The sequence below is a fragment of the Chanos chanos genome, chromosome 3 (genome assembly GCF_902362185.1).
Source record: "Chanos chanos chromosome 3, fChaCha1.1, whole genome shotgun sequence".
NCBI lineage: Eukaryota > Metazoa > Chordata > Actinopteri > Gonorynchiformes > Chanidae > Chanos > Chanos chanos.
In genome coordinates this window covers 8,695,805-8,715,000 of record NC_044497.1, presented here as the reverse complement: position 1 = coordinate 8,715,000, position 19,196 = coordinate 8,695,805, and positions in this window count along the sequence as shown.

Sequence of the window (19,196 nt, the reverse complement as noted above, 5' to 3'; positions counted from 1 at the left end):
AGTAGACACACACACACACACATGGATGGATAGAAGTAATTTAGGATTTTATATAATATATGTAGATATAAAACCCATCCAAATAACTGAGCAAATATTAAGTACAGTTATTATTGTTGAATTATGAAAAGTACAGGTTTTCTCTTTGAGAAAATGGTAAAACTGTAAATACACAAGTCAATTTGATGACACGCTGAAAGTAACAGAGAGACTCTTTCCAGCATCTTAGTGTGTATCTTAGACAGGATTTGGAATGAGATGAAAATGACTCTGAATACTGATCAATAATTTCCATTAGTTGTGCGTGACAATTGAGTTTGATTTATGAACAAAAATAGAGTGACACCGAACACTGCAAAATTTATGACTGAATTGATTTTGTTGTTAATGAGAAATTGACTGTAGGTGGGGCAATTAGAAAGGAGGAAAAAAAAAAATCAGAATTGACTTATGTAAGTCTAGCATGGTAATGATGTTTTTAAAAGCAGTTGAAAAAATGCTGATGCTGACATCAAATGGAGTCTTCATTCATCTGTAATCCATTGTCACGTCTGGCAAGGTAAAGATATTATTTAAAGCATCACGAGAAATGCTGAGTCTAATCTCAAATGGGGTTCGATAATTTAACTGTAATCTCTCATGACGCCCCAGAATAGACTGAACACGCCCCCTGAGCGCCGCAACCAGTTCTGTATCCTACAACTGAGAGTCATGATTCAAATTCCCAGGATCACAGTTTTACCTGTTTTTGACAGCACCCAGTGGCTCATGGGAACACGCTTGGATGAATAAATCAGCCACGCTCTCTCTCTCTCACTGGGTGACAGTCTCTGATGGTCAAGCAGCCACACAGCTGTGCTGTACAATCAGGCGGTGTAGCATAATCCATAAGTTGTAGTAGGTGAAAAAAAAAGAAGAAGAATTAGCTTCACACTTGTGCCAGCCTGCACTTAACTTGCACCATTCATCAATTTTACAAGGTCAGGGTTTAGATGAGCTACAACATTCTCCTTTTCGCTCACACAGATTTGAAATTGGAGGAACATAGAGAAAAATTATGACAAACATTCATCTTAGAATTCAAAACTAAATTACAAAGTTTTATCAGTTCAAAGGGCTCTTGTCTTTTCTAAATGTGTTATTCATATATTCCTGTTTAGATTTGAATGTAATTCATTTTAAGAGAATCCAAACAGAGTCGGGAAAAAAAAAAGTTGTTACTCTTGACAAGTCATATTTTTGAATGCCTTTTGCTATTTCATAGCATTGCTTATTTTGTTTTTGATTAGATGATAAAACACAAAAATCTCAACAGACAAAAAAGGCAAATAATAGCCACAGAAATATCCCTGCCCATTGATCTTTCTGGCTTTGAGAAGAAGCCAAAGCCCATATATTAATACAGTAGCCAAACTGCAGCTCAGTCATCCCCAGAAAAGTGCTTTACCATTCAGACCACCCATGGGAAATAGGAGAAGTCTATGAGCTATGAGAGAAGCAAGGGGAAAGGCTATGAATATAATCATAGTTCTCCATGGACCACCTAGCAGACAGACGAACTGACATTCCCCCACAAAAAAGAAAAAAGAAAGAAAAAAAGATGGCTTGCGTTTGTCCTGAGAGCTTGACATATGCGAGAAACTCTCAAAAGTAACACAGACCTGGAGCGATCTGATTAGGCAATCCTTTCCAAACAAATTACCACAGACAATAAGAGATGATAATGATATACGACCCCAGGGTGTGAAGAACTGGAACTCAGTTAAGCAGCTTTAGAGAGCTCTGAGAGAGAATCAAAAACAAGAACGGAACTCAGGTCTTTCTCAAAGAATACCGCGCGTTTAGCACAAAGACAGTTGAAAAAGCAATCATTTTTAATCATTTCTCATTTCATAGAGCACTTTTCATTTCCCAAGCTCTCTATTGAATTTTCCCATTAAAACCCCACAAGGCTTTTACTGTATAACTCTGTTCTTGTTGGCTCCCAGATGCTGTGAGAGCCTACAGGGTAATACAGAAAGTTAAAAGGTTATTGCATTTTAATGTGCTGGAGAGAATCGAGTGTGGCTCCATAGTAAAGCTGTGCCCACCCACCCCAAGGTCAGGCATTCCTCTAAAAGAATTAACACGTTTAGAGTGTTAGGTCTGCACACTTTATGCATGAACGGATCTGCCACGCTGCCCTGGGAATGTCAGAATTCCTCTGCCAAAGAGCCGGCAATGAACAATGACGCAAAAGTCATTTGTATGGCTATAGAACAGGTTTCAAGATGTTCAACTATCTAAAATCCTTAAGTGAGAAAATGTCTCGAGTGATAAGTAACGTGATAAGATAAAAGTTTCTTTTCCACTGATAGTTTTATGGATAGCATGCAATTTATGTTTTCAATGTGATTCAGTCTGCTGCTCCTAAGTGAAATTCGTCAGCTAGATGAATTCGACAAACTTGATGAACAATTGTGATGTAGTGTCCTCATTTTTGCAAGATAAACATCTTGATGTCACTAGTTTATGCTTTGCAATTCCTCTCTGCAGTATACAAGTTCTTTTTTACTCCAGTACGCACCAGGACACATCATACAATATTGTGCATTATCAAGTTAAACAGTAACCACTTACAGTGCATAAATACACTTTCATTCATCGACACTAATCTGCTATGCAAGATCATATGAGAGTACAAAACATATTATATAGTCAGCTACCTTTTCTGTGTCTGTCTTCTCAGCTCTGTTCTATGAGCTCCCTCAAATGACAAACATCATCTGTGTCCAACCCTCTATGCCTCTACCAACCTTCTATTCCCCTGGTTTCGGGCCTAACCGCGGGCCGAAATCTGGATGACCAGTACCTCACACAAACACACATACACAAGCCAGCAATCCTATTCGTTCTCTGTCAGTGTTTAACAGGCTCAGAGAAGGAGAGTGGGATCAGTGCCTGGCCTCTGTCTGTGTCCTGGGCCTGGTTCTCTTGGCTGTTCTCCTATCAGTATGAAAGCAGAGAACTGTGTATGTCCAGCGATATACGGACCATGCCTTGTGTTTGCCTACTTTCAGGAGTCTCTTTGGCTTGCTTGCTGTTGAGGTTTTCTACTATAGTCTTGATTATGTTATATAATATAAATAGGACAAGCAAAAGAGTCAAGTAGCAAGAAAAAGAAAAAAGAAAAAAAAAAAAACAATCTCTCTTGGATACAGTTGGATTTACAAATTGTTTTAATGATTTTAAGGTGCTGGAGGCATGAAAGGCCTTGTTCTGACGTTTCTGTTTTTTTAAATAGACAAGTACTAAGCTAGGATTATTTGTTTAATATTATTCAATTTGTTATACTGCTTTTTTTTTTCTTTTTGCAACAACAGGTTTGCAACAATTTGTCCGCAACAATCAGGACCAAAAAAAAGGAGACAGCTAAAGCTACTTGGTAGAATTAAAAGGTTGCTGGTATCAATAATTTGTATCATTTGCATTGATTTGAATATAAATATTTCAATGAAAGAGTGAAGTCAGTTAGGTAGCACTTTTGGTCAAAACCCTCAGTCAAGCATAATAAAACTGGCACAAGTTCACAACAGAGTGAATTGTAAAAGCACATCTGGTTTTCACTGATAGTCAAAACGCTTTGCCTTGCAGCATATACTAGAGGTTGTGCTTTGTAAGTCCTGCAAGATAATAGTTAAGGGCTCTGAACAGCTGTGTTGGAAACAACAATAATGTATTGAAATGGCTTTTTCTTCTCTCACGATGAAGTGATTAATCCCCACCATGTTATTGATCTGATACTCAAGACCTGTTCTCTGACCTTTAATTAATAATAACAGTTTTACTGGGCATCCTTTGCCCTGCCTCACAGAGGCAAATCAATGACTAATATCTCAACACACATACCTGTGTGTATCTCACTGTTAACTTGATGCCTGTTCTTCACTGCATTTAAACTGTTAAGGGAAATTGTTCTAATGTAAAATATTTATATCGTGTGTTTTATACCTTCAGGACCAAAAAGAAAAAAAGAGCTATATAAAAATGTTAGTGAATAGAGTGTACAATTTCATGATTAAGGGCTTGATTCATTTTTTTTCTTTTTTTTATTTACTCTGATTAAATCTATATTGTGTCTGAGTGCAAGTGAAAGCAATGTTTATGAGCAACTCTCTATTTTTAGCTTAATTAACAAAAGTTGTTATCTGTACTGAAATAATTGTTTGGGCGCACCGGTTAAGGGTAATGACTATACCAAATAAAACAAAAACTAAATACCACTCACGATTTGTCTGTGCAATATAGTGAAAAAAGTATTTTTCCTCAAGTCTACAGTGTCTGAATTCTCCCTTGTTTTTACTGTCATGGGAATGCATAACCACAACGGTCTCAAAATGCGTTCTGTAGTTTCTCTGAAGGAAAATATTTCCCTTGGAAAAGAGGTTCAGCTCCGAGAAAAGAAACAGCGCTTACAATACATTCTACCACTTTCTTTTAACCGCCGGGGTGACAGACATTTCTTCTTTCACCTCCTTTTAAAAATAGCTATCAGTGTTATCAGAAAAGCCAACTCGAACAAATGAGAAAAACATTAAAGCCATGATAACTGTTTGGCGCTGACTAATTTGGATTCGTTGAACTGACGAAACGAGGCATGATCCTGCTGGGAGGCAGATGCTAAAAATTCGTAAGCTTGACGTTAAAGTAGCTTCAGATGCTGCGTTACTCATTGCTCCCCTCTTTGCTCGTAGGGCAAGTGAGACTCCTGTCACAGAATGAGTAAGCGTTTTTGAAGCCTAGAGTGGTTTTGCATGACGGCAAAGTTTAGTGACTAATATTTGTTTGCTCCTTCGTGTCCTCCTTCTGTCTGGAGTGGATGACTGCTGCGTTTCTTCCTCTTGCTACACCCTGATGCTGATTTCCCATCTGGTGCTGGTTGTCCAGTGGGTTTGCTCCCTCTGAACCCTGGCAATCTGCAGAGGTCAGAACAGGCTAATGGACTTCTAAATACACCCCCTCCCCAATGATTAGCAAGATTAATTTAGCAGGCAGAATAATAATCTGAGCCATCCTCACACAGCTCACTCTCTCTTTTCCACTCTCCTCTCTCTCTGTTTCAGAACGGATGGATTCATTTTAGAAGAAAGAGGTGAAGAAAAATAGGGGTAAAATTTAGGTTTCAAAGAACAAAATGAGAGAAAATCTACTAGGGAGACATGGAGATAGATAGATGGTTAGAAAGATCTATCTATCTATCTATAGATAGAGAGAGAGAGAGAATTAGGGACATGCAGATAAATAATCAAAAACATGTCCTAGACCTTAAAACATCATTTGATTCATGTTAATCTATTCAACAACGTGTATATATCCCACAAGTAATTCAATATAAATAATTATGAATGACTAGAAGTGTTGTGTTCATTTTATGATATCGTAAGCTGTTGAACAAAATGAAAGTGCAAATAGCTCCCATACATATTTCACTTTGGACACTGAGGGTTAATTAAAGTCTAATTAACTGTGGTTTGAGAAGAGCAGAGAACAGTTGCTTTGGATTTAGACTGACACAAAAAGACAGAGCTAAAAATGAGTGTGCATGTCTAAAATTCAGGACAGACAATACCAGCTGGATCCAATGCACCTGTAATCATGCAGATGGAAGAGAAGACAAAGACAAAGAGAGGTGGAAGAAAGAGGGGGAGAGAGAGAGAGAGAGAGAGAGTTTCTGTTTGTCAGTGTCATTAGCTTGAAAATGTCAAGGTTAACTTCTCATCTGTGGAAGTAGGATGACTTTATCCCCAGAAGAACAGAGAGATAAGGCTGACTATTGTCTTTGCCCTTTCCCAATCCGCTTAATGAAGGCTAGAATGGAACCAAAGACGGCACACGACCATATAACACACCTATTGTTTTCCATGAACAAGTCGCCACGAATTATTATTGACTTCCTCTGATTGGATATGAATCCCAGGATGTTAGCAAAAGAGTCCACACTGGAACACACTGATATCAAGGATATCTGACTAAATTCCTAGGGTTAGAGGTTAAACGGTTCTCTTTACCACTTTCTCGGAGACATCACAAATTGGCAAATTTATTGCGTGTCAACCGAAGTAAATCTATCCCGGCTCTCAGCTGGATATTTGCGAGCCGCAGAGACGGTTAATGATGCAGAACCGAATATAGTGAAACCCCAGGCGTTTCAGGCACACGTATACCATGTACACACAGACACATGCTCGTCTTTACATCCCACTGAGGACTTTCCAGAGACTCTCATTTTATTGCATCAAAAGATTTAGCCCTTTTTTTTTTTCCTTTTCATAACAGTTTTGCACTGTTAGAAGAACAACCCAGTGCTTATCCTATATACAACTATGTATCTATCTGACTAAATAGCTAATATATCAAACTTCTGTATTCATATCTCACGCACACACACACACGCACACTTAAGTTTCTGTACATTGTTTCCCATCACCGAACAGAGGGCATAAATGAGATTTCCTTAGATCCTCTTAAATCCTTTCCTCAGATCTCTCGTGACAGATGTTAACAGCACGAAAAGTTTCGGTCCTCAGATCCACAGCTGTGAGTTTGCATAATAGTGGCTAATTTGTATGTGTCCTATTTAGGTCCTATTTATAATTGAATCCTATTATGTCCTATTTAGGTCATTCCAAATGGGCTAAAACTCCATAACAACTGACATTATGATAACAATCAAAAGATGAAAGCAGGATGAATGGACTGTGCCACATTACAGAGATACTGTAATCGGATGCCACGTCAGGGAAAATGTTGGCACTGACATTGTTACCCTCATAGTGCAGTTCTGTGGTTATTTAGCCAGATGTTTCCGTGTCACCCCTGCAGAACATCTGTCTTTGACGACGGGTTAGAACCTGTTGAGTGTCTTTGTAATATCCCTAATCACAGTCTTCAAAAAGTTATCGGAGCAAAATGTTCAGTGACCCTTTTCAGACTGTGAGGTATCATAACTCTCCCAGTAGCTATTAGAGTATGCAAAATTTTTCATTATGTCAAACTACATTCTGTCCCTCTTGAGAGAATAGATTAGACTTTTGTAACGGAGGGTTCATTCCAATCATGAGCGCTAGTGAAAATTGTGGTACGTCAGGAGTCAAAACATTTTAGGGCAATTTCATTACATTTGACTATACACAAAATTGCTTCCCCTACTTGATTCAAGGTATTACAGTAATCTGTCCACTTGTAATATGCGTGTTGTTCAAGATCCAATTTGATTAGAATAAGGGCAGAGGAAACTGTGGTGAAATAGGTGAATGTTTTTCTTCTTTTTCTCACCCTGACCAGCATGTCTCGACTATGTCTATACGATTCTGTAATTGTGAATAGGGTTGTCTCAGACAAATCATCTTCACCTTAACAATCAATCTCCTATGCATATCTTTAGCATGCAAGGCTGTGAGTTAGCGTGCAATGCCTCTCTGGAATGCACCTTGCATTAAAATGGACTTGGAAGTGCAAGTTAAACACAATGCCTGTGTGACCAGAAAATAATTCCCGTAATCTCTCCCTAAGCCTATCGTTAGATCCAAGTAAGCTATTAGAAAGGAAGGCTGTCTCATAAAGTGATAAATCTGAGATTATGTACATATTTATGTGTGAAATATTTTTTCTTCTTCTTCCCAGACGTAATCACTCTGCTGCCTGCCAGATGCTAGGTAGTAGTAACTAGGGCAACAGACCCACTCCATTCATCCTCTTCACAGATGGATTTTTAGGAATATGAAGTATTCAGGATATAAATATGAAAGTAAGCCTGATCAAGCACTATATACATAGATGAGAGGTGTGCCATAAGCACAGACATAAATCTTATTACAAAGGCTTGTAGCAGTGCACCTGTCCCTCGCAGATTAATATTTTCTATCCCCTGATTGATGTTGTGCATGGTATCCGTGTATGGACTTTAATCATGCACAAATTGAGAGAATAAAAAAAAAAAAAAACCCAAAAAACGTTGAAATGAAAGTGACCAATATATAATCCTGATTCAATCTCATTTGCTTTGAGTGGTATTAAGACGGTGGTAGACCACCAGGATGGAAAGGACAGTGAGAGTAATTTCCTCTGATCTATGCTGTGGTGGATTGGACACCCTGACAGTTGTGCTATTTGAGCCCATTTCAAATGAGATCAGCGCGACGCTTTGGTTAACACATCCTCCTCTGATGCCTCCCCATCCAATGTTTCTTGAATGTTGAGCAGAAATGTGACACAATGCTGAGGGCATGATACATATTACAGTTGGCACGAAGGAGGCATTAAATCTTGAAAGTGTGGATTGCGTCGTAATCCTCGTGCATTTTGAGCTGCGTGTCCCTCATCACGATCTGTCCCAAGCGACTGGAGTAGAAATCTCTTTTGTACTCAGCCAATGGCATATTATAGCTGACTGTGGTAAGAGTCCATCATTAATTGCCTGATCCGACAGCTACTTCTTGGATTCACGTTTTATATCTGAAAATATATGCTTTGCACCTGGATTACATCATTTAATGCTGATAATAATTTGAGGATTCAGCCATGGCCTCAGACAAGTAACAGGTGAATTTTGTTTACTGATTTAGATATTGTTGAGATGTTTCGTGTACTTACAAAATTTGAGAGCCTGTTAAATATAATTTTCCACATTTAGACTGCGTTTTGAAAATCTCATATGCTGTTTGATTTCTAGCAAGAGCTAGAAGGTGGTAAAAAAAATTTTTTTAGCTTCCCTCCCCATCCGTGATCCCAAAAGTAATGATGATTTAATTGACAGGCTTTCCATCTGTTATATGCGATTACAGGGCAGAATGGCCCAGGTGTCTGCTGATTTGATGCAGATCCTATAGGAAAACTGCTACACCTGTTCTTTTAGAAATTCATGGGGAATATTTGAAACTCTAATCTTGCTTGATTAATTCTTCACGCTGCTGCTGCTAAAAAATATGTTTTCTCTCTTAAGATATTAAAATATTAAATATTTATATTCAAACATACAATTTAATTTTTAAAATTATTAAGCCACAAAAAACCAACAAAAAACTTATTTTAGCATTCTCAACTATGATGCAGGGTGTTTGGTGCAGGAAGTGTCTGTACTGTACAGTAAGGACATAAATCTCCGTCCAATAAATTCAACCCCACTGTCCCATTCAGAACTGGAACCAAAGACTCCTACATTACTACTCTTCCCTAGAGCAGTTCTCTCTAAAATTTGTCAAAAATTGTCTGAACAAGCCCCTTTAGCCTTGTGTTTGGAGAGATAGCAAAATCTATCGGCTTGTTATCCATTCTATATTAGGGGATCTAGGTTTGTATTTGAGCTCAGTAATTGTCTGTCAGCACAGAGACTAGGAACTTAATTAACTCACTCTTCTCCGACTGAGCGGAGACTGTGTAGTGTGTGTGTGTGTGTCTGCATGTGTGTGTTCAGGAGGCACGTGACACAAGTGTGACAGTGTGGTAGCGTATCATGGCCACTGCTGGGATGTTGGTGATGAGTGTCGCTAAGGTAATGAGAGGAGGTTTTCACATGAAAAATAAGATTACATTATAAGCAACTACTGCAGGACCACGTGCCTGGAATAACTGATATTCTCCGCAGACATAACCCATTCTCCGAACCATTCTCTGTTGGGTTTTTTTTGTCAGATCATACGTCATGTAGAATGAGCTTGAATATTTCATTTGCAGAGGCTTTGCACTGGAGAACACTGGATTTATGGAATTGCTGCTTGTTGAGGATTAAGAACGTAGAAACTAAAAATGCTATAAAATATTGGTACGATCATGCTACACATCTTATGAGTCAATCCTCTGAACCCACCCAATGCACTGTAACAAACTGAGATGTGACATTCAGATATCTGTGGCTGGTATCCCTTTGAAGTACCTTTGAAATTGACTTCAAAGCATATCTTAAGGACCAGTAAAATGCTCGTATCGAGTGACTTGCCATGAATGAGGGCTCAGACAGGCAGTGGCAGAGTAGTCAAGCATTTCAAAGGGTTGAGGAAGAAAGCCTTGCGTAAGTAGGCCCTTGACTGAAAGCACAAACGATGCAGGCTTTTCTACACACAGTGTATCGCTCACATAAAAGGATCAATTTCTCCTGACCCCTTGCAAGTAAACAGAGCAACTGTGCTCTCATTTTAGGTCCCTCACAATTAGCTATGGCTCTTCACCTCGCAGATAACAAAAGTCAAAAACCGCGCTATTCAGCGGAGGCGCCGTACGCCGACACATGAATATTGATTATCTGTTAAGATGCACTCATTTGGAGTTCAGGGGATTTAGTGTGAAGGAGAAGCAAACAGCTGTATCATCCCTTAAGTCCAGAAGGTAAACAACCAAACTGGCAAAGCTTAGCGCCAGAGTTCTCCATTCATTAAGCCAAGAGACCGAACCTCTGCCAAGACGCCTCCACACTCCTCTTTCAAGGTCTTAGGCACCAGGTGTTCTGGATGCTCTAGTGAAAACTGTGAAAAGAGAAGGGGAAGGGAGAAAAAAAAAAAAGGGATTTCTCAAGTGATGGTGTGAGGCTAATCTAGAGGTGGACAGTTGCTCTGATTATGAGCTGGGGCACCTGGAACCTTTCTCTTCTGTATGGTGCCGTCACGCTCACATGCTCTCGTTTCTTGCTGCTTTGGTCCGCAGTTTGGTGTCTCACTCACCGATGAACAAGAGGGTCAGACTCATCTCATGAAGGTCTGGTTCAACAGTTCAAAAGCACAGTGTTAATGAGAAAAGACAAGAGAAAATAATAATAATAATGATAATAATAATAATAATAATAATAATAATAATAATAATAATGATAGGAACATGGTATAGCTTTGAGGCTATGATGAATTGTGCATAGTCTCAGATTTATCACCACCTGAGACATTCAGGAGCATGGATGGATCCTAAACCTTTACTTTGGGTTCACTTTGGACTGACATCAAAGATGTTTAAAAGATGCTTGTTTAAGAAAACAATACCGAATTCATATTTAAACAGACAAATAAGTCATGATGAGTTTGATGATTATGTTGTATGATTAGTTGTTACATTCCTCTGTGTGATTTGTGTGTAAGCAATCTCAAAATATTCGTTCCACATACTGTTGTTAGTACATAATAAAAACTGTAATCTAAAAAGACAGGAATTAACTGTGATTTCTGGTCGTCTTTTTTCTCTTAATGTAGTCAATTTCCTCAGATCTGTGAGGGTTTGACGGACCAAGACCCAATCGCAGACCCACTGGGTAAAATAAGATTTATTCAAAAAACAAAAATCAATCTCAGAAACAGTGTCCAGTCCAAGGTCAGATCCAGATGTGCAGAGAGCAAACAATTCCAAGACGTAAGGCAAAAGATTGGTCAAAAACAGAGTACAAACAGGGTCAAAGCCAGAGATCCACAGGGCAACCAAATCCGAAACGTCGAGCAGAAACAGGTCCAGGTAAACACAGTAAAACTTACAAATCACAGGGGGCAGAACTCACACAGGCAGGAACAGACAGAAAACGGTCACAATCTGACAGAGAACAGATACCAGCACAGACTTAAATACACAGAACCATTGACTTCAAGGACAGGTGATTGGTGGAAGCAAATGAGGCAATAATAGAGATCAGGTGAGGGGCGGGGACAGGAGAACACAGGAACAAACAGAAGCACATGGCAATACACAAACAAAGGCACATGGCAACACAATACCCAGAATGGCCAGTAGGGCGGCCAAAAGACAAAGTCCTGACAGGAGTACTGACAGTACCCCCCCCTTAACGGACGCCTCCAGGCGTCGTAGCAGAAGGAGTTGGATGTCGGCGGCGGAAGTCTCTGATGAGCGTGGGATCCAAAATGTGCCGGGCTGGGACCCAGCACCTCTCCTCAGGACCGTAGCCTTCCCAGTCTACGAGGTACTGGAGCCCACGACCTCGGCGACGGACATCCAGCAGCTGGCGCACTGTGTACGCCTCTGACCCATCAATGAGCCGGGGGGGTGGAGGGGGTTTGGGGGCAGGACACAGGGTACTACGAACATATGGCTTGATCCGGGAAACATGAAAGGTGGGATGAATGCGTCGAAGAGTAGTAGGAAGCTTGAGCCGGACTGCTGTGGGGCTGATGACTCTAACGATGGGGAAGGGTCCGATGAACCGAGGAGCCAGTTTGCGGGAATCTACTCTGAGGGGAAGATCTCGGGTGGACAGCCACACACGCTGTCCCCGGTGATACCGTGGAGCCTTGGAGCGATGCCTGTCAGCATGGTGCTTCATCCTAGCCACGGCACGAAGAAGGGCAGAGCGTGCGTACCTCCATGTCCGGCGGCAGCGGCGGATGAATGCCTCGGCAGAGGGCACGCCAACTTCCTCCTCCTGGTCTGGGAATAGGGGAGGTTGGTAGCCAAGGGAGCACTCGAATGGGGACAGGCCAGAGGATGAGGATGTGTGGGAGTTGATGGCGTACTCTGCCCAGGGTAACTGCTGGCTCCAGGAGGCAGGATTCTGGGAAGCCATGCACCGCAACACCGTCTCCAGTTGTTGGTTAGCCCGCTCGGTCTGGCCATTGGTTTGTGGATGAAAACCTGAAGACAAACTGACGGATGCACCAAGAAGTTTACAAAAGGCGTTCCAGAAATTGGAAGTGAATTGTGGACCCCTGTCTGACACCACATCACTGGGTAGCCCATGCAACCTGAACACATGCTGTATCATGAGGCTAGCAGTTTCTTTGGCAGAGGGAAGTTTGGGTAGAGGAATGAAATGTACTGACTTGGAGAAGCGATCCACAACGGTGAGGATAGTGGTGTTACCATCTGATGGAGGCAGACCAGTTACAAAGTCTAGCGAGATATGGGACCAGGGTCTCTTGGGAACAGGCAGGGGTTGTAACAGGCCAGCAGGGGGCTGGTTGGAGGTCTTGTTCTGGGCACAGACCGAGCAGGCTGCAACGAAGTTATGGATGTCATCATGCATGGAGGGCCACCAGAACCGCCGACCAATGAAGGCCTTAGTTCGTCTGATTCCAGGATGGCAGGACAGATGGGATGAATGACCCCACTGCAAGACCTGTGAACGGACAGAGCTGGGAACATAAACACGGTTAGTGGGGCACTGGCTGGGGCCTGCCTCGTTCAACTGGGCAGCGCGCACGGTGGACTCTATGTCCAACTGTGCAGCAGCCACGAGACAGGAAGATGGAAGAATGGTATCTGGTTCTTGGGGACTCTCAGGAGAACTGAACCTTCGGGAAAGTGCATCAGGTTTTATATTCTTAGAACCAGGACGGTAGGACAGAGTGAAGTTAAATCTGGAGAAGAACAAGGACCAGCGAGCCTGACGGGAGTTTAGTCTTTTGGCGGTGCGGATGTATTCCAGGTTCTTGTGATCAGTCCAGACCAAGAACGGCACACGGGACCCCTCCAACCAATGCCTCCATTCCTCCAGTGCCAATTTAACCGCCAGCAACTCCCTGTTGCCGATGTCATAATGCTGCTCCGTGGGAGTGAGGCGGTGAGAGTAGAAGGCACAAGGATGGATTTTATGGTCCTTAGGGGAGCGTTGAGAGAGGACTGCTCCGACGCCAACATCCGAAGCATCCACCTCCACAATGAACTGAAGATCAGGGTCAGGCTGGATCAGGATGGGGGCCGAGGTAAAACGTTGCTTCAGGTCACGGAAGGCTGTTTCTGCTGCAGGGGACCAGAAAAATTTGACAACTGTAGAGGTTAGGGAAGTGAGGGGGGCAGCCAATGTGCTATAATTACGAATGAACCGGCGGTAAAAATTAGCAAAACCCAGAAAACGCTGAAGCTCCCGACGGTTAGTTGGTGTAGGCCAACCTAACACTGCCTTGATCTTTTGCTGATCCATCTGAACACTACCAGCTGAGATTACATACCCGAGGAAAGAAACTGTATCCCGATGAAACTCACATTTTTCTGCTTTAACAAAGAGCTGGTTCTCCAGCAGTCGCTGGAGGACCCTGCGGACATGAGAAATATGATCAGTAAGGGACTTGGAGAAAATCAGAATGTCGTCCAGATAGACAAAGACAAAGTGGTTAAGCATATCCCTGAGAACATCATTGACCAGGGCCTGAAACACAGCAGGTGCATTGGTTAATCCAAAAGGCATGACTAGGTACTCATAATGGCCAGAAGTGGTATTGAAGGCTGTTTTCCATTCATCCCCCTCACGGATTCGGACCAGGTGGTAAGCATTGCGGAGATCCAGCTTGGTGAAGACTGATGCCCCCTGTAGCAGTTCAAAGGCTGAGGTCATGAGAGGAAGAGGGTAACGGTTCTTAATGGTTATATCGTTGAGGCCCCGGTAGTCGATGCAAGGACGGAGGGATCCGTCCTTCTTCTCAACGAAGAAGAACCCTGCGCCTGCGGGTGAAGAGGAAGGACGGATAATACCTGCAGTCAGGGACTCTTGAATGTACTTATTCATAGCCTCCGTTTCAGGTTGGGACAGAGAGTAGAGGCGCCCCCTGGGAGGAGACGTGCCAGGCAGGAGATCTATGGCACAGTCATAAGGGCGATGTAGGGGTAAGGATGTGGCCCTGGACTTGCTGAACACGGCCTTCAGGTCCATGTACTCGGAAGGAACGGCTGAAAGATCTGGAAACTCTTCAGGAGATTCAGGTTCTGAAAACAGAGGAGTCTGAGCATGACGGAGGCAGTGAGAGAGGCAGAATGAACTCCAGCCCACAATTTTATTGCTGCTCCAGTTTATGTGTGGGTTATGTTTGGCTAACCAGGGGTGACCGAGGACAATGGGAGCTTGAGGGGAGTCAATGACATGTAAGATTAACTGTTCATGATGATTGCCAGAAAGACTGAGACTCACCGGAGTGCTGACATGGGTTACGTTTGCCAATCTCTGTCCATTCAACGCATGGGCCACCATTGGCACCTCAAGCGTAGAAGTGGGCAACCCCCACTGAGCGGCCAGGCAGGAGTCGATGAAGTTCTCCTCAGCCCCGGAATCAACCAATGCCAAACTTTCGAGCCGTTGGTCCCCCCATTCAAGAGTGGCAGGAAGAAGTGTGCGTTGCATCGAGGAGAGTTTGACAGGAGTCACGCCCATCGGTACTCCTCCTCCTACTGGAGAGCGTCGGCTTTTTACTGGGCAGGTGGCAATGAAGTGACCCGGCTGACCACAATACAGGCAGGAACGGGTAGCCATTCTTCTCTGTCTCTCCACTGGGGTCAGGCGGGCACGGTCGATTTGCATGGGTTCAGGCTCAGAAGTGTGGAAATGGGATGGGGATGAAAGACATGGGAATGGCGGTTGATTGGCTGGAACTTTGGTGGATGCCCTCAGAAAACCCCCAGGAACTCTACCTTGGTGGCGCTGCTGTAGCCGTGAATCAATTCGGATGGCCAGGCCTACCAAGGCCTCACAGGTGTCGGGCAGGTCCTGGGTGATTAGTTCATCCTTGATGTCTTCAGAGAGGCCGTTCAGGAAGGCGTCATAAAGCGCATCTGGATTCCAACCACTGGAGGTGGCCAGAGTCTGAAAGTCAATGGCGTAATCGGACACAGATCGGCGCCCCTGGCGCATGTGTAGCAGTTCACGGGCAGCCTCACGCCCATGTTTTGAGCGGTCAAATACTCTTGTCATCTCCTCAGAAAAAGACAGAAAATTATTACAGAAAGGTGATTTGACCTCCCAGACGGCTGTTCCCCACTGCCTCGCCCGACCAGACAGCTGAGTGATAATGTAAGCAACTTTAGCTCGTTCAGTGGGAAATGTAGAAGGTTGCAGCTCAAAAATAAGTGAACACTGAGACAAAAAAGAACGGCAAGTGCCAGGCTCACCCGCATATTTTTCAGGAGGAGGCAGGCGGGGCTCGTGGACATGTGGAGAGGGCAAAGATGGGGAGGTCAGGGTATCCGAAGAACTTGTGGTTGGGACGTGTGGGCCACTCTGGGAAGGCCGGAGAGACTGGATATGGACTGTTAATTCTGCGATGTTGGCAGCAAGCGAATCCAGGGTCTTGCTTAGGGAATTCAGCTGGGCTTGGTGTCTTCCCAGCATTCTTTCTTGCTGTTCCAGGGCAGATTTCACATGACTGGGGTCTGCTGGGTCCATCTTGGTCAGATTGTACTGTGAGGGTTTGACGGACCAAGACCCAATCGCAGACCCACTGGGTAAAATAAGATTTATTCAAAAAACAAAAATCAATCTCAGAAACAGTGTCCAGTCCAAGGTCAGATCCAGATGTGCAGAGAGCAAACAATTCCAAGACGTAAGGCAAAAGATTGGTCAAAAACAGAGTACAAACAGGGTCAAAGCCAGAGATCCACAGGGCAACCAAATCCGAAACGTCGAGCAGAAACAGGTCCAGGTAAACACAGTAAAACTTACAAATCACAGGGGGCAGAACTCACACAGGCAGGAACAGACAGAAAACGGTCACAATCTGACAGAGAACAGATACCAGCACAGACTTAAATACACAGAACCATTGACTTCAAGGACAGGTGATTGGTGGAAGCAAATGAGGCAATAATAGAGATCAGGTGAGGGGCGGGGACAGGAGAACACAGGAACAAACAGAAGCACATGGCAATACACAAACAAAGGCACATGGCAACACAATACCCAGAATGGCCAGTAGGGCGGCCAAAAGACAAAGTCCTGACAGGAGTACTGACAAGATCTTTCCTTTCACTGATGTAAATGATTATGTAATCCTTAGATAAGGAAGGCAGGATAGTGGCTCTTGTGTACAGTCAAGCCGACAAAACAGCTTTTTTTTTTTCTTGTCAAGAGATGGGTTCTCTTTTGCACTTTTTGAGGCATTCTCATAGTTTTTCTCACAAAATTCAGAGACAGCATTACTATCCAGAGATCAGGACATCCCTAAAAGGCAAAAAAAAAAAAAACCCACAAAACACATTGCCCAGTTGTAATAATGTTCTTAAGCATTGCCCCAAGCAACTTTCTTCCAACAAACCGTTCAGTTCTCCCCAAACACAGTTCGAGATTCACTATTCTTAGCTGATGTAGCTGGGCTAAAGGGGGAAAATAAAATTCTGAACACCAGTATCAAGGCTGTATCACGGTGAAACATGGAGGGTTTTTTTTTTTTATGGCGTGTTTGGTTAAGCTTATTCAAATGAGTTCATAATGTAGTTCTACTTACAGAGATTCTTCTGTTCTCATATCATTAAATCCAAAATCCATCACGGTAATTAAAAACAATGCGATGTGGGAGGACAACAATGCCTGTAAACAAACACTACAGCATTTTTCTACAAGAGGACCATGATATGAATTTGACTAAGGAAGAAAAAAAAAAGAAACCCTTCACTCTGTATAACTTTGCAAAATTGAATATGAAGCAATGCTCCAGCATTTTCTCCAATCTTCTTAAGCCCACTGAATGTCACATGCCTGTCTCTCATCAGGAAATAGAATAGGAGGTGTGTTACCTGACTGTAGATATCACATTCTCTCGCCTCTTTTAAAGGCTTATCAGAGATTGCATGCACAGAACCTCAGCACAGTGTCCGCAGAAAACCCTAAGGTGCTCAAATGACGAGAGTAAATGCAAAAACTCAAAGAGTGGTGGTCCTCCTTTTTTCCATTTCAACACCTTTGGACAATTTCGCATTCAAAAATCTCCCAGTCACTAGAGAACTCTACTCTCAGCTACGAATGTCTGCAAAACTCCGTGAAACAGCGCAGTGAGTGTATTGTCTCGACAGGCCGCGGCAGGACAGAGAAATACTGTATCTTCTGTTTATTACAGCAAAACCTAACATGATAAATATGCCACAGTGTGGGTTTGATGGCTTTGCTCCTGTCCCATCCCCACCAGCCTATCCTATTTACATTCTGTTTCCATGTTCAATGCCTCGTGTTCTCTTCTCAATATCCAAGATGTACAGCATACAAAACAAAAAAAAACATCTCCTTTAATATTTTTCGAATTTGGGATGCAGAAGCACTGTAAAATGAGCTAGTTTTCTTTCCTCAGAAGAGGGTACGCAAGGACACAAGCAAATTTAACGGAGTCATGCTGGTGTGTGATTTACATAAATTATTTGTACCGTCCAACTAGTCCTTCACACATAGGAAACTGCAAATAGTCAAAGCCCCATTTGTCGACCTGGGGTGGTTTTGACATCAGATATGACACGACAGAGAGGCGTATTAACAATAAGTACAGCAATAAATCTTCATAACAGCTGGCGTTAGGCTCAAAAAATTAATGCTATCATTTTTTTCCCCCATGAAGTCATTTAACCAAAAAAGTCCACACTCTCAATGGGGAGAAAGTCACTTAAATTGATTCGGGCTCTCCAGGACCTGCTGGAGATATGGGCCATAATTTATCAAGGCTGGGCTCTAATTTGTGGGAGAACCCCTGAGATTAGGCTGGGGTTAAAAAAAAAAAAAAAAAGTAATGCAGGAGAGACCTGCAAGCTACAGACACACACACCGTGGCTCTCCGCAGTATGAGTTTAATACTGCACTTTGAGCAGTAGTCACACATGCATTAGCAATTTAAGCCTCAAAGACTAACACTAGGAGAGAGGATCAAACAATAGGAGCTACTGAAGTATGGATAATAGTAAAGATATCAATTATTTAAGATTGGCTGTATTGTGTACTCCAAGACCACTGCAACTTGACGTCAAAGAGGGAGAATTATAGACTGGAAGTTGGAAACCTTTTAGTTTGTGTGTGTGTGTGTGTATATATATATATGTATGTGTGTGTGTGTCTTTGTGTCTTTCTCATCTGAGACTGACTGGTTGCAGCACACTCTAAAGCAGTACATTGAAAATTCTGGAAGACAGTCATCCTTATCAGTTTTGCAACGTCTTACGTATTTTCTGATGTCTTAATGACATCTCAGATGTTTCTTTGTGCACTACTCACCCTGTGCTTTGCACTTCCCGTAGTTCACTCTCTCTGTAAACTGAATGCTGTTTTCAAAAGCTTGCCTGGTAGGATCTTTAATGGAAAAAAAACCTGTGCTCTCATGAAACATAAATGAGCAAATCAAACCATCCCAAAGGAACTAATGAAAACCAAAATCCGGATTCTATTATTCTCTGGGTTGCATTAGGAGGAGAAAAAAAAATTGCAAGTGAAAAGTTCAGAAGTTCGTCATAATTGAATTAGATTGCTTTAATGAAACAAAGAAATCTTTTTCTGAGTGGTC